Source organism: Budorcas taxicolor, chromosome 25 (genome assembly GCF_023091745.1).
Source record: "Budorcas taxicolor isolate Tak-1 chromosome 25, Takin1.1, whole genome shotgun sequence".
In the NCBI taxonomy this organism is placed as follows: domain Eukaryota; kingdom Metazoa; phylum Chordata; class Mammalia; order Artiodactyla; family Bovidae; genus Budorcas; species Budorcas taxicolor.
The window spans coordinates 13,930,293-13,946,571 of NC_068934.1; the positions used below are offsets into that span (position 1 = coordinate 13,930,293).

The 16,279-nt window shown below is 37.5% G+C and overlaps 1 pseudogene; it reads right to left on the reverse strand.

The window, feature by feature from the left end:
- Positions 1–14,341: 14,341 nt before the first annotated feature.
- Positions 14,342–14,827, reverse strand: LOC128069012 (60S ribosomal protein L21-like; annotated as a pseudogene).
- Positions 14,828–16,279: the final 1,452 nt, after the last annotated feature.

Sequence of the window (16,279 nt, forward strand, 5' to 3'; positions counted from 1 at the left end):
ATGTTGTCGTAGCAGCTGCCTTCCAGCCATGCTCTGGTCTCTGGGACAGCTGATGCAGAAGAAAGACAGTCCTCAAACAGGGTTCTGTTTAGTTCCAGTTCTTGAGTGTGGGACTGAAGACTCTCTTCTCTCATTTGTTTTCACCCAGTCATTTCATATATCCAGTGAGAGGAGGAAAGAGGGCAGGGCCAAGATAGGGGTCTGAGACTGAGAGACACAAACTACTATGTATAAAATAAATAAGTTACAAGGACATATTGTACAGCATAGGGGATATAGCAAATATTTTATAATAACTATAAATGGACTGCCGCTTCTAAAAATTGTGAATCACTATGTTGTTCACCTGAAACATGTATAGTATTGTATATAAACTATACTTCAATAAAAATAAAAAAAAACCTCACTGCCATAAGGGGAGATGAAGAACAAATGAAGATACCTTAGTTAAATTATTTTAGTCTTGAGATGAATCAACTATTAATGATAATAATAAAATAATTATTGATAAATATATACTTTATTATTGAACTGTATTACCTGTTAATTTATTTGGCATTTTCCTGATTCATCCTTTATATTTACATTTAACTGTCTAGTTTTTCATTTCCTTGGAGCTTTGCTAGAGTCCAACTTGGTTTAAAAGATAAACAACAACTAACCATTTGTTGTTCAGCTTAGAGTGATTATTGACTTACAGATAAGTGAAGCAAGGAGTAATATCATTTGTTTTGGAATGTAAACAAAATTACCATTTTACCCAAAGGGAAGAATTTGAAGTTTTGTAATATCCTTAGTTAGGCTCATGGAAGAATTGTCTTCCGACTAGTTCACTATATAGATGAGAAAACTAAAACTCTGAGAGGTTAAATGACTTCTTCAAAATCACATGGTTACAAGCAGAAAACAAGTGCAATCCTTGTTTGAGCCTCAACACACTGCAGTTTGCACCATGCAGTACTGCATTGATCTTCCGTACATGTATACTACCAGAAATGCTGAGGACAGTATAAAGAATCATGTGTATTAATGGACAACAGACACCAAATAGAAGACTTGGAGTCTATACTCATTAGGGCAGGATCATGAATATATTCTCCAAGTAGAATGTCCACCATTGTTAAATAGGCTAAGTGAAGAACTTTTCATCTCACTTCTCTGCCCAAGCTATGATTTTTATCACACCATGTCATGGATTACAAGCTAATGCTTACATCCACTCTGGAAAATGACCAAATACTCTGTTAAACTGAACAGAAACATTACACAGCCAAAAGTCCCCAAAGAAATATTGTCAATATTTACATAGAAAACATATTATGGCAAAGACACATCTGGGCTGAAATGTGGCTAAATTTACTAAGCAACGTTGAAAAACCCTGCCACAATAATTAACACACTGGCAAATGTGAGAACATACTGATTTCAAGGAAAATGAGCTGATTAATTGACTGTTTTAAACTGTGATTTATTCCTTCTACCTGTAAATGCCCTATTTGCTGTTATGTTTTTGTTTCTTTGTTTCCAGTTTGTAGGAAACTCATAAACAGTGAAAAGAGAACTAATGTTAACTTCTTTTATCCACATGGTGTCTTTACTATTTGAGTATGGCAAACTGTGATGATAATAGTAACAATAGTTATATTAAAATATTAGTTATGTCGTTTACATTTGGTAATACAAAATGCTTATAACTAATTTTGGTCAAGTGACTTATATTCAAGCTGTCTTTTTCCTGTATGATTTCATTTTGATTCTACAGTATAAATAACATTATCTTTATTTCAGGGCATTATACAAATTCAGGAAGAATACATAGTTTGTGTAAGGTCAAAAGACGTTTATGTAGAGAGCTGGATTTTGAGCACAGGTCTGTGTCACTGAATCCAAAGTCAATATTCTTTTAATACTATATTACTATGTTTCAACTTCACAAGAATCTTGAGTAATAATTGGATGAGGTGCTAGTATTTTCATATTGCATATGTATTAGTCATGGCCCTACAGAGAAACAGAACCAATGGGATGTGTATATATGTGTACATATCTATAGGAATATATGTATGACCTTTGTGTCTATATACTCGGGAAATAGAAAGATGGAGAGAGAGGATTGAGGAGATGATAAAGAAAGATATTTTTAGTAAGTTAGTTACCATAATCATGGAGTCTCGTAAGTCAAAAATCTGTAGGGCAAGGCAACAACAGCCTGATGATTGAGGTGAGAGTTGATATTACAATTTTGAGTCTGAAAGCTGGAAATTTAGGCAGGGTTTCTATGGTGCAGGCTGGTAGCACAAGTCCTTTTTTCTCGATCTTTGCTCTTGAGGCCATCAGCAGATTAGATGAGGCCTATATATCTTATGCGGGGGGGGGGGGGGTGGGTGGTGGTGGTAATCTGCTTTACTTAGAGTAAAAAATTGTAAATGTTAATGGCATTTTAAAAGCACCTTTACAGAAACCTCTAGACTAGTGTTTGACAGCTAGTCACTATCATTGAATCAAGTTGACACGTGAAATGAACCATCATAATATGAGAATCTCCAATCTCTGAGCAGGAATGTGTGCGTAGCATCCGTAGCACTCTCCAATGATTCCTGCCTCTTATTATTCATGACTCTGAACGTGGACTGGACCTGTTCTAATACACAGAATGATGTGAAAGTGATAGGATGTCACCTCAGACATCAAGGTACAAAAAGACCATGATTTCCATTGTACATGTCACGTTTTTCTTTTGCCTCTTTACTCTTGAGGGAAACAGCTTCTGTTGTGAGTTGTCTCATAGAGAAGCTTTTGTGGCATGAAACTGATTTCTCCAGTCAATAGCTATTGCAGACTTATACCTGCCAAGGGGGCTTGGGCTTGCTCTAGTCAGGTGAGCAAGTGGTGAGCAAGTTGTGGACAAGTGATGAACAAGTTGACTGCAGTGTTATGAGAGACCGTGAGTCAGAGTGCTCATTTAAGCCACATCTGGATCTCTGAACCACAGAAAATAAATGAGATAATAAATGTTTACTGTTTTAAATGTGGAAGCGGTTTGTCACATAACCATAGATAATCAACACAAGAACCATTGTTATATTGTCTGTAATTTAAATCTATGTCTGAGATGAACTCCTTTTTCTTTCCACTGGAATTTTAGTGAGGATTTAGTGCTGAATACAGTAATGCCATTGAGAGAGAGAGGATGAAGAAAGCCTAGTCTTCTTGGATTTTAATCTGGAATTTCTAAGTCCAGGATACTTGATAGGTACTCAATGAGCACTTTTTAAAGAATAGAAACAGTAACCATAAGAGTTGGTATGGAAGTACCTGAGAATGCTAGTAAGAAACCTTTCTAAATACCTACTAATGCTTATTTCTGATATATATATATATATTTTTCTGTTCCTGGTAAAGAAATCTGAGTGATCTAAAATACAATCAGAAATCAAAACCAGTTCCTTATTAAAATTCACCTTTCTCAACCTACTTAGTAAATTGTCCCATGTACACCATATATTAATGGAATATTCAGTTAGATTATTTTTCACAGTCAAATGATTTTCTCCAGGGGTGAACATGACATTTGAGACTCAACCTTTGTCTCAGGTGTATTTTGAGCCCATTTATATAAACCAGCGTTTATAGAAAAAATATATACATGACTCTTCGGCTTGGTTTTGGTCTCAGCTGATATGATTTCAGTGAATAAAACTGTAGCAGCAGATTTCAAAAATGGTCTACAGAAGGAAACTGGTCTACTGGATTTGGAAAATAAAATTGGGTTTAGGAGAACCCAGTTTAATTACATTGTGTGGAAGTTATACAGAGTTTTAAAATGATCCAACTTCCAGATTATCTCTGGGTCCTTTTACAATGCGACACACCAACCTTTAAACCTTCCTCTGATAAAATCTTCAAGGAAGGCCACAGCTCAACAGTAAATGCCATTGGGATTTTTGAGTGAAAGCAGAGTTGTATCAAAAACCTTTTTCTTTCTGTTGAGATAGTTGGTTCAAGGATAGTTAATGACTACAGAAAGCCCATGACTTTTGACATCATCTCAGATGTGAAATTTAGATCTCACTTAAATTTGGTGTTGTGGCACACTAGTGTGTCCAGATTATTGTAAAGTATATCACAAGTACACTTGTCCTTTTTCATGATTAAATATTAACACCTTCACATGACTTATTTCTCTTAAATTATTTGGGTTCATATGTATGCCTATATTAGTGGTACCCTTTGCTATACTTTATAAAAATGAGGAAATATGCTTAGTATGAGATCTGGGAATTGCATGGAACTTTAGCTACATGATTAATATGCAACTTGTTAATATATAATTCATTTATTTGACAGATATTTATCATTATATACTATATTAAACATTGTTCTAGGTCCTGGAGATATAACAATGAATAAGACATGCAAGGTCTTTGATTCTCATGGAACTTACTTTCTAAGAGAAGAAGGAATCTGATACAAGACAAATGAATGCATATAATTTCAGTTCAATTTGACTTGGTATTAGATTCCTGTTGCTGCTGTACTAAATTTTACCACAAACTCTTGGCCCACAGCTCTATTCTCTGGACTTGGCAGTTTTGTCTTCTGGGCTGCTGGCTCTGCCCTCTAAGTAATCCTTTTTTCACAAAAGGTAGAAAATGTTTGCACTTGAGTAGTTTCATCAGCTTGTTTTATGTTTGTAAAGAATCTAACAACCTTTTTTCATTTCATTTTTCTCTGTCCTTTTAGTCTAAGGTGGCACTATTTCTGCTGGTAGAATACTCTTGAAAGCCTTGTAGGTCTCTCATGTATGGCTCAGGGATTTATTTCATTAGACAAGAGGCTCCTCCATAAGTATTTCCTGAATAGTCTTAAGTTTTTTCATAGCTGCTTATTAGATGCTGAGGAGATCCATGAGTCACGTGCTTAATTTTTTAAAAGAGCCCTCTGTGTGATCGAATACTCTGGCCTTTGAGGATTCCAAACCACCAAACTAGCAAAATATCCAGACACATCCTTGATTTTCTCCCCAAAACATGTTTCCCTGACAGTGAGTCTACTAATTTTGGCATCTTTTGAAATCTGGATAGGCTGAGAATTTTTCAGGTCACCTGGAGCTGGTTCATTTTTGCGCAGCACTCTTTCTCTTAGTTTATATCTTTCACTTCACATTTTACATTGGGTGGCAAGAAGAAACCAGGCTGCAACTTGCCGCTGCATCTTCACCAATTTGCTGTGAAACCTCATCAGCTAAATATCAAAGTGTATTCCTTGTTCAACCCATTTTAGGATTCTGTAAGCTATTTAGCTCCTTTAATATGACATCTAGTGTTGTCTGTTATCCACAGGTAAGAAGTCTGACAAATACAAAAAAGGCGTGTTTTACTATTTCTTGCCTTTACTTAAGCTCTTAGGTAATTATACATGTGCTATGGACATTCAGAGGAAGCCAATATGAGTTACTGCGCAATTCCACTTGCCCTTGTTTTCTAGATTCAGTATATTCTCCCTGACATGGAATGTGGAGAGACTGAATTAGGGACCAAGGTACAGCTGCCAAACAATATTCAGTGGTAAAAAGCAGAAAATTGTCCTGTGGGACATATTCAGAGTCCAAGTGGAAAGTGAATATCATCACTGGAAGAGCCTTGAAGTGCTCTCCTCTCAATGCTCTGAAACTCAGAACCAGCCCATATGCTTATAAGTTCTGCTTTCCACATAACTGTAGAAAATACTGAGGGTTTTTTTTTTTTTTGTCAGTTGATAACAAGGATCCTTTTCCTCCAATTTCTAATAACATGTCCCTAATTTCCTTCTGAGTCCCTAGCAAGTCCTTAGCAATAGAGTTCATATATCTATGAACAGTCTATTTATGATCATTTTGTTATTCCCTGAGACTCAACAGGCTTTATGGTCTATCCTCATTTTTTCTGAGCCCTCACCACCATAGTCTTTTAAATCGGTGTTTCTACCAACAATCTATTCAGGGCAATCTAGACTTATTCTGTTTTACTCCTCCAAATTTTTCCACCATTTGCCCATTGCTCAGTTCCAAACATGTGCTGCACTTAGTCTCTCAGTCGTGTCTGACTCTTTGCTACCCCATGGACTAGGCCAGGCTCCTCTGTCGATGGGGATTCTCCAGGCAAGAATACTGGAGTGGGTTTCCATGCCCTCGTCCAGGGGATCTTCCCAACCCAGGGATCAAACCCAGGTCTTCTGCACTGTGGGTGGCTTCTTTACCATCTGAGCCACCCAGGAAGCCCCAAACCACTACCAAATTGTTAAGTACTTGTTTTAGCAGCGCCTTATTTGAAAGGGGCTTTTTGAAATTGAGTCATATAGGACCTGGTTAGTCAAAGAGAAGTTTGGTTTTAAGTTCAACAAAAAACCTTACCAGACAGTTTTAAGCAAGGGCATGATGTGATCCAATATACATTTTATAAAGATAATAATTCTTGTGTGGAGAATGAATGGTAAGTGGGCAAGAAAGCAGGGAGATAAGACAAGAGGCTGTAGTAATAGGTGGTAGTTTTGGCAATTATGGTGATTTTAAACCTAGGAAAGCAGTAGAGATATTCAGATTTGTGATTCATCTTGGAGGTGGCATTAACATGATTTGCTGATACTGGGGTTGGGGGGGAGAAGAATATAGGGATTCAGGATGATTTCTGGGTGGAGTGTTGATTAACCATATGCTTTTGTGTGAAATAGAGAATAATGAAGAATAAAACAGTTTGGAGTATAGGAAATCAAGAGTTAAGTGTATTATTACTACTTAGATATTCAAGTGAAGATGCTCACTCTCAGGTTGGATATTTGATATAGAAGTTAGCCTCAAAAAAGAGGTTAGAACAGGAGAGATTCTTCTAAAAATTTAAGTCAGCTCAGGATACTTGCTGCCAGCAATGTCACAAAAGTTTCTAAGTCTTGACCGTGGTTCATAAAGCTCCCATAATCTAGTCACCATCACCCCTCTGATTTCATCGAGTGCCATTTCCCTTTAACCCACTTGTTCTAGCCATGCTGGCTTTCCTTCTCAATTCATTTAGGTCCCTATCAAATGTTAGGTCTTCCCTGGGAGCTCAGCTGATAAGAATCCACCTGCAATGCAGGAGACCCCAGTTCGATTCCTAGGTCAAGAAGATTCCTGGAGAAGGAATAGGCTACCAACTCCGGTATTCTTGGGCTTCCTTGGTTGGCTCGGATGGTAAAGAATCTGCCTGTAATGCGAGCTACCTGGGTTCGGTTCCTGGGTTGGAAAGATCCACTGGAGGAGGGCATGGAAACCTGCTCCAGTATTCTTTCCCCGGAGAATCTTGCCTGGAGAATCCCCAAGAACAGAGGAACCTGGCTGGCTATAGTCCATGGGGTCACAGAGAGTCAGACACCAGCTGCTAATAGCGCACAGCACTCAAATGTTATTTTAGCACAGAGCCATTCTTTGGCCACTTTGCTCAAACAGCAACTCTCTCCAGTTTTCTCCATCCTTTAACCCTAATTTATTTTTCTTCATTACCATTCATCCCCTGACCGTATATATGCATATATATGCATGCATTTCTTCACCTATCAAGATTCCAGAAGGTAAAATCTGTTAGAGTAAGATTTATTTATTTTGACCATGACTGTAGGCCCAATGCCTAATATAGTTCTTTGCACAAGAATTTAATTATTTGTTGGAATTAATGAATATTAAAAAGGTAAGATCTGAGGGATAATTGGACACAAAGGATATATATGAGAAGAGTCTGGGTCTCGGTGATTTATTGATGTTACTACTGAGATGAATACTAGAGGAGGAAATAGTTTAGAGAAAATGATATATTTCCTCTTAGTCATGGCTTAAGTTACCTTTAGATATCTGGAAGGAAATAAATGAATGATTCTGGAGCTCAGGATAGGAGTTCATAGAGGAGATACAGATTAGATCATGTGATTTGTGTAGTAGTTTCACCCATAGAAATTGTTGATCACAAAATAGGTGATCAAAATATGTTAAATAAACTTGTGATCAAGAAATATCAACTTTCAAACAGTATGAGGGTTTCTCAAAAGCTAAAAATAGAACTATCATATAATCTAGCAATTCCGCTTCTGGGTGAATATCCAAAGGACGTGAAATCAGGATCTTGAAAAGATAGCTGCACACCCATGTTCATGGCAGCATTATTCACAATAGTCAAAAGTTAAAAACAACCTCAGTGTCCATTGATGGATGAAGGAATATAGAAAATGTAATATATACATACATACACACAACAGAATATTATTCAACCATAAAAAGAGAGTAGATCTTTAATGTTTTCAACACCCCCCCCCACACACGTGGTAATTATGCAAAGTAATGGAGGTGTTCAGTAACTGTAGTGTGTTAATCATTTTGTAATATATCATGTATCAAATCATCATGTATATCTTAAACTTATATAATGTTGTATATCAGTTATACCCCAGTAAAGCTGTAAAAGGGAAATACAATAGCCTCATAACACTTTTATATATTTTAAAGATATCGACTTTTGTTTTCTATTTTTTCTGTTTTAATACAAATTATAGGAGAAATTCTAGCTTGAACGACAGTTCGCAGTTATTTTCTACCACAGAGCACCTGCTCTGTGCCACATACTCTGTTTTCTTATGTTTTACTTAATGTCATTAACATGGGTATCAGGTATGCATCACTAGAACTGTTTCACAGATGAAGAAAATGAGACATGTCCAGGATTCTCTTAAGTTTTACTTTTCAATCAAGTAAGGTTTTTGTGTAGTTTGGAAATCTCTGTTTCCATTTGGTGTATTTATGTACCTCCTTTCTGCTGTCCCAGTTCTCCATATGAACCTTTCATCAGAGTTGAGTCAAGTTGATAAATTGAGTATTTGCTTTGTGCTGGGTAAGGTAGTAGAAATGGAAGGGTGTGAAAAACAATAAGTCTCTATCCTGAATGAGTTCACAGTCTAGTGTAAGAAATGTGATGACTCTTATGTTAATTATATGAAAACATAATTGCAATGAATTATGTTACATTCCATAATATAATTATGAACAAATGTTAATGAAGTATAACGGTGGGTTACCTAATACAGTCTGTAGGAGTAGGGAAATTTGGGGAAGGTTTTGTAGAAGATATTATTCATCCTAATCTTCAGTGATGAATAGTTTTGGTGAGGTAAATAAAAAGAAAGGAAGGGCATTTCAAATTGAGAGAGGAGCATAAATGAAATATAACTGGGGTCTGTAACTAGGTATCATGGGCAATGATCTCCAAGAAATTCAGTTCACCTATGTTGAATTTTACATAAATGCATTATTTTTCCTGCTTCAGTTGAAGTGTCCAGGCAGAGGCACTATACCACCATTCAAGGCAGAACGTGAAATGTGGGCAAGAAGAAGGCAAGGTCACATGTAGTTGGGGAAATTGTGCTGAGTGTAAGGAGAACAAACAGACCCAAAGCTTGGAGAAGAACAGGCTGAAGTGAGTGGAACAAAAGTGATGAACTGGTTCACAAGTGATTTGTGATGTGATACCTGTCATGAGTGTCTGGCACAGGGTTGGGGGCTGCTTCAGATCTAAGCACTGGGCAGAAAGGAAGCTAGTTTGGTTCCTTAAGTCAAATCATCTTCCTCAGCAAATTAGAATTTTGTGTGGAACTTTATTTCATGACAAAATTGAATTGAGGAAGAATACTCTTTGTTACTGTTCTTAAACTCTTCCAAAGAAAATAAAGGAGCAATTTAGAAATCAAAACTAGGATGGCAGATTTGACATCAATTAATGTATCATGCATTAAGGAATTCTCCTGGTAGATAAACACCAAGACGTTTCGAAAGATGAGTCTGGATAATAAGATACAGGTAATGACAGGAACATACGTCTTCCCAGATGCAAAAGATATTAAGTGGGGATCAGGAGAGAATAAGTATCATGCTTCAGGTCTGTCTCTTCTTCACTTTAGGTATTATCTGGAGGATATGTTAAAATTTTCATTTCATTGAAAAACTTGAGATTTGAAGGGTTAGGGCTAGACATATTGATACCTTAAAATCTCATAACAATCCGATGGAACTCATTATGTCTGGATGAGAAAAGGGACATCCAAAAAGGTTGTGTGTCTGGCATACAAATATGAGTCTGTGTGTGCTAAGTTGCTTCAGTCATGTCTGACTCTTTGCAGCCCCATTGACCATAGCCCACAAGGCCCCTCTGTCCTTGGGTTTCTCAAGGCAAGAATACTGGAGTGGACTGCCATGCGGTTCTCCATGAGTCTGCTTAGCCTTATGATATGAATCTGCTTAGACTTATATGAGTCTGCTCAGCCTTAAATGGCTTGTTCTTCCTACCGTACTACACTGGTCATTGGAATTATAATCTTAATTAGAAGAACTGCAGAAGCGTGACAGGGAAATTACATGTCAAAAGTTGGGAAAGTGGGTACAAGAATGTAGCAAGTACAAAGTACAAAGCCTGGGGACTCACTGCAGCTGTGTCCTGGTCCTGGCACTGATCCAGCTCTCAGTGACAAGTAATGTCCCCTCCCTGAACCTCAGTTTATTAGAGGTCTCTTGAGGAGACAAATTGTCCAGTCTTCTTTTAGCTAACAGTCTAGGCTTTAGTGGCAGGTTTGTTAAATTGGCAAAAAGTTAAATTTAGCTGAAAGAGAAGTTACTTTCATCTTTACTGCCTCCAGGTTCCTTCTTTTATTAGATGATTAGGTATCGGGTTCCTAGACTGTGGCTGAATGCTCAGAGCTCCCCATTGTCTGCGTCTTTCCAGTTCTACGGCTTGTTATAGGACCTCTGTCTTCATCCTTCATTGTGGATTATAATCAAACTTACTTCACAGAGTCTTTGTGATTAAATATTGAGTTGACTGAAAGTTCATTAGGTTTTAAGTAAAAATAAAAGACGCATTATTCATTTTTACCAAGAGCTTTATTGAACAATGTGTTCACTAACTGAACACATTTTTGGCCAGCCCAATAAATTAAAGTCTGTAATGTGCTTATACCAGAATCTGGAACATAGACATAGTTTGTAAATGTTATCTTAAGGTTATTATTGCAGTGATTACCCTGACTATAATTTTAGTTATTCAGAATGGTCTCTCTGTTTCTGGTCAAAACTTAACCATTTTGTATACTTTGATCAACTAAGCCTTGCTATTTACTTGCCAATGAATGATAAAATACTAATCACTGATAATCATAACAGATTACATTACTCCCCACTCTGAGGGAACATATTCACATTTTGATACGATCTTATAACGCCTAGGCACAGAAAGAAAGCAGTAGAAGGGGTTCCAGCTGAGTAAAGACACAGAGAAAGGACTAGGAGTTATGATTTTGTGCATAAATGCTACTCTTTGAACTGGGAAACTAGGAAAGACGATTATGTAAGTGATACAAGTGATTCCTCTGTATCAGCCCTAGCTACATTTAGCAGGTCCCTAACTAACTGTACTAAAAACTATTTCCAATGGAATATAGAGCAATGAAAAGTGAGGAGAAAATATTCTAATTTGTAGAACTATTACTAATAAATGATTGAGAAAATTGCCTTTTGAAATCCCCAATGGAAAGACCAATTTTATGCAAAGATTATCAATGAGTATTAAAACCAATATGTAAAGGAAATGTTATAATGCATAGATCACACTCACAAAGCTGGAGCCAAATAATTAGTCTTCAGTTCAGTTCAAACGCTCAGTCATGTCTGACTCTTTGTGAACCCATGGACTGCAGCATGCCAGGCTTCCTTGTCCATCACCAACTCCCGGAGTTTACCCAAACTCATGTCCATTGAGTTGGTGATGCCATCCAACCATCTCATCCTCTGTTGTCCCCTTCTCCTCCTGCCTTCTGTCTTTTTCAGCTTCAGGGTCTTTTCAAATGAGCCAGCTCTTCTCATCAGGTGGCCAAAGTATTGGAGTTTCAGCTTCAACATCGGTCCTTCCAATGAACACTCAGGACTGATCTCCTTTAGGATGGAATAGTTGGATATCCTTGCAGTCCAAGGGACTCTCAAGAGTCTTCTCCAACATCACAGTTCAAAAGCATCAATTCTTCAGCACTCAGCTCTCTTCACAGTCCAACTCTCACATCCATACATGACCACAGGAAAAACCATAGCCTTGACTAGACGGACCTTAGTCGGCAAAATAATGTCTCTGCTTTTGAATATGCTATCTAGGTTGCTCATAACTTTTCTTCCAAGGAGTAAGCATCTTTTAATTTCATGGCTGCAGTCACCATCTGCACTGATTTTGGAGCCCGCCTGCCAAATAAAGTCTGACACTGTTTCCACTGTTTCCCCATCTATTTCCCATGAAGTGATGGGACCGGATGGCATGATCTTCATTTTCTGAATGTTGAGCTTTAAGCAGATTTTTTCGCTTTCCTCTTTCACTTTCATCAAGAGGCTTTTTAGTTCCTCTTCACTTTCTGCCATGTTACGAACCTCCAAACGTAGTTTTTCAGGCACGCTGTCTATCAGATCTCATCCTTTGAAAGTGTAGGGGAAGGGAAATGAGGGTGAGAGAGATGGGAGGCTAGGAAGTCATTCTCACAGTTACTTCACAGTAACAAAACAGTTTGGCTTCTAAGATGGAACAGATCTACAGATGATATTATTTATTGCATGTCCCTCTGCATTAGCAGCTGAAGTTCAGAAGAGATGAGTATATAGGGGTGAAGGAGGCTTAAGGGTAAAGCTGAAGCTTTTTTGACCCCGTTACTTTAATTTTATCTCCAAGGATGAAAGCACTAATTAGGGTAGAAAGAAAAAACTGCACCAAGTAATCTAGAGACTTCATCGAATTAAGGAATTCTTAAGATAGTGTAAGTTGATGGTGAGCGTAGGATGAGGGGAGGTGTCGCTAGTTTCAAATGACAATGAGTTTGATTGAAAGGTGGAATAACAATGATCTGCAAATGGCCATGGGTAATCAGGAGTGTACCAAATCCCTCTTAAGCCCATGTTGGTTTGATAGGAATTGATTCAGTCATTTTCTCTGGAGAACACAAAGTTTAAGTACTCAGATTAGCTGGAGCCAGAAGGTTAACTAGGAAGTTAATGGTGAAATAGGTATAATGCCTGTAAAGAAGGGTGAATTCAGAACATTTTTTTAAACAGTGAAAAAATGGTATTTAGAGAAATAAATGGAGAATGTAGAGAGAGAGAGAATCTTATCAACAAGAGACATGGAGAAGCATGGAAGGTGGTAGATAATTGAATGAATTTCAATACTAAGAGGCATATTTACATTTGAACCTCTAATATATTTTTCTTTCTTCTAGGGGGATCGTTATTTTTACTATCACTACCACTAACCTTCCTAATAAGAAATTTTGTAGCGTATCTGTATGGATCCTCCATATTTGTTAGTCTTGGTATAGCTTCCTATTTCTTTTCTATTCCATTTCATGCAAAAGGCAGTGGTAAAATTTACTCAATAAGTGGAACTCTACATTTGCACCAGATATATTCTTAGATAATTGTAAATTTTTCAATACCAGTTTAGAATGTGGTTTTCTTTATAAAGAAGCTCTTATTTACATATGCAAAAAAGTTGATTTTAGATGAGGATGGGGTTAAACATACTACCTAAGTAATTTGTTCTGACAGTTGGGTGAGCATATGTACAATTCAAATTCATGACTTGGCAAAACTAAGAATTACTAATAGATTCAGATTTGTTTTGAAGCAGTTTTAAAATTCTATTGTTAATTATGAACTACAAGTTTAATGACATTTTGGACTTATTCATGTAATATATACTAATGTATATATGAATTGTTGTTGTTTAGTCACTAAGTCATGTCAAACTTTTTTGTGACTCCATGGAATGTAGCCTGCCAGGCTCGTCTGTCCTTGGGATTTCTCAGGCAGAATACTGGAGTGGGTTGCCATTTCTTTCTCCAGGGGATCTTCCCTACCGGGATTGAACCGGGTCTCCTGCGTTGGAATGCAGATTCTTTACCGCTGGGTCACCTAGCAACCCCCTGTATATATATGAGTACAGTAAACAATAAGTGGCCTTAGAATTTGAAATTCCCCAGAGTTCCAGAATGGATCTTGATTGTTTATTGGCTGGCTTGAGATTCTTATTAGTTTATTAATTCTACCATTTTGGGGGGAAAGTATTTCAGGTATTAAGTCTTTTTTTTATAAATAATATTTGGCAGTTTATTAAAAAATGGAGCATACTGAACAACAAACTGTCTTATATTTTTCAGGAAGAAAAACACTAAATTTGGAAAGACATCACCCACTGAACTTGGACAGAACACCTCTGCTCAATTAAGAGAAACATTTGTATAGTCCAGGTCTTTATTTTTACACCCATCATGCTATGCATCCATAGGGCATGGGCTCCAACAGTTCGGGTTCCTTTCCATTGGTCCTCACGAAGTGTGCTTCTCTGAGTGGAGCAGGCTGGCGCTTCAGCTGAACCCAAGTCCCTTTCTTTTTGGCTTCCTTCTATTTCTGATCATCTTCCTTCACACATTTCAGGAAGCTATCTTGGCTCTTAGAGTGCTTAATACGCTTGATAGGCACATTAATTCTTTTGGCAAGAGTCTTGCCCTTAACTTGTTTGTTTACAATGATGCCAACAGCATGCTGGGTAACATTGTCAACTCTCCCAGGTTTGCCATGGTAACATTTGTGGGGCATTCCTTTTGGAACAGTACCCGTTCCCTTGATATCTACAATATCACCCTTCTTGTAGATTTGCATGTATGTGGCCAAAGGAACAGCTCCATGTTTTCTAAAAGGCCTAGGGAACATGTAGTGGGTGGCCCTCCTCTTTCCCTTTGTGTTGGTCATTTTGGCGAATTACTGGAAGGTGGCGGTTCCAGCTGAAAAACTTCAGGCATTAAGTCTTTAAAGAGTCTGCTGGCACTCCATTTTAAGATACTTGGAGATTAATAAAACCCAGATTAGCACTGACTCTTATAAGTCATATAGCAATACTGTTTTTATAAATACAACTCATACACATTGGAGACATAATAAATCCAAGAAGTAGCTTTACAGATGGGGGAACTGAAGATCAACTGTGTTTAGTAGCTTTTGCAGCTGGTTAGACTAAAAATCAGACCTTCTGACTTCAGATGACTTCATCTTTCTATGATTCATTTTCCCTGTTGAAAGACTTCATAGACAGAAAAGAAAAATAGTTCTTGAGCAATATGTAGAGGAGCTGATGAGGTTCATTGGGTATAGGCCTGCCACTTGGTTTTGTATACAAACAGCTAACGATGGTGGGATGAGCACAGGACTTTGGAGACATAGGTGTGAGTCCCCAAACAGCTTTTTGACTCTGGGAAAGATATTTAACCTCCTTGATCCTTAGATGCCTCTTTTGATGAATGGGAATAATTGCACCTGCTTTAAGAAACTGACTGAATGAGTTGCTACTGGTTAGGGTACTTGTGACTGGCAGTGAAGGACTGGGATATCAGATACTCTTGCTGTCATTGTTATAGCAGGAAGCATGCAATTTCCAGTGATGCTCTCAATTCCCCCAGTGCTCTTTCCTGGGTGACCAAGAGATGAAGAGACACACAGCTTCACTTTGGAAGAGCTGTCAGGAAGGAATGCGAAATGAGTTCCGGAAAGCCAGTTGGAATTTAATAATGCATGAAAAATACACCAAGGGGAGGAAGGAACCAATTAGGCAGCAATTAAGGAGACTGCAATTACAATGCATCTTAATAAAGTCCAAAAAATATTAGCCTACAAATAGAAGACAGGCTAGTTACCTGTAGGAAAAAAGAAAAGTAGAAATAAGGAAACTATGCAAGTCAGATATGATGAAAGCAAAGAATAGGAAAGGAAAAATAAAACTATATTTTGCACTGTCTTCTGTGTATGTTCAAATCCCAAGCATCTTTCATGAATCTATTCTTATGGCATTCCTTGAAGCACTTCTGTTTAGTACGGTTATTAAATTAAGGTGCTTCCTTCACAACTAGAAAGCTAACCTCAATAATCCCCCAAATAGGAAGTACAAATGATTAGTAAATTTTTGAAAAATGACCGAATAGCTTAGGAATCAAATAAATGCAAAGTAAAATAATTTAATATTCCACCTGAGTCTGAAAATCAGAAAAGACTTTTTAAACACTTTTTGCCTGTTCCTTCTTTATACTTGCACTGGGGCATCCTGACTTACTCTGAGCAGCTGTTTGAGGAGCAGTTCTTAGTATATGACTGTCAGACAAGTGTGCTATAGAGAAAGGGGTTCTGGAAAAGAAGTCAGGAAACTGAGCCAATTAA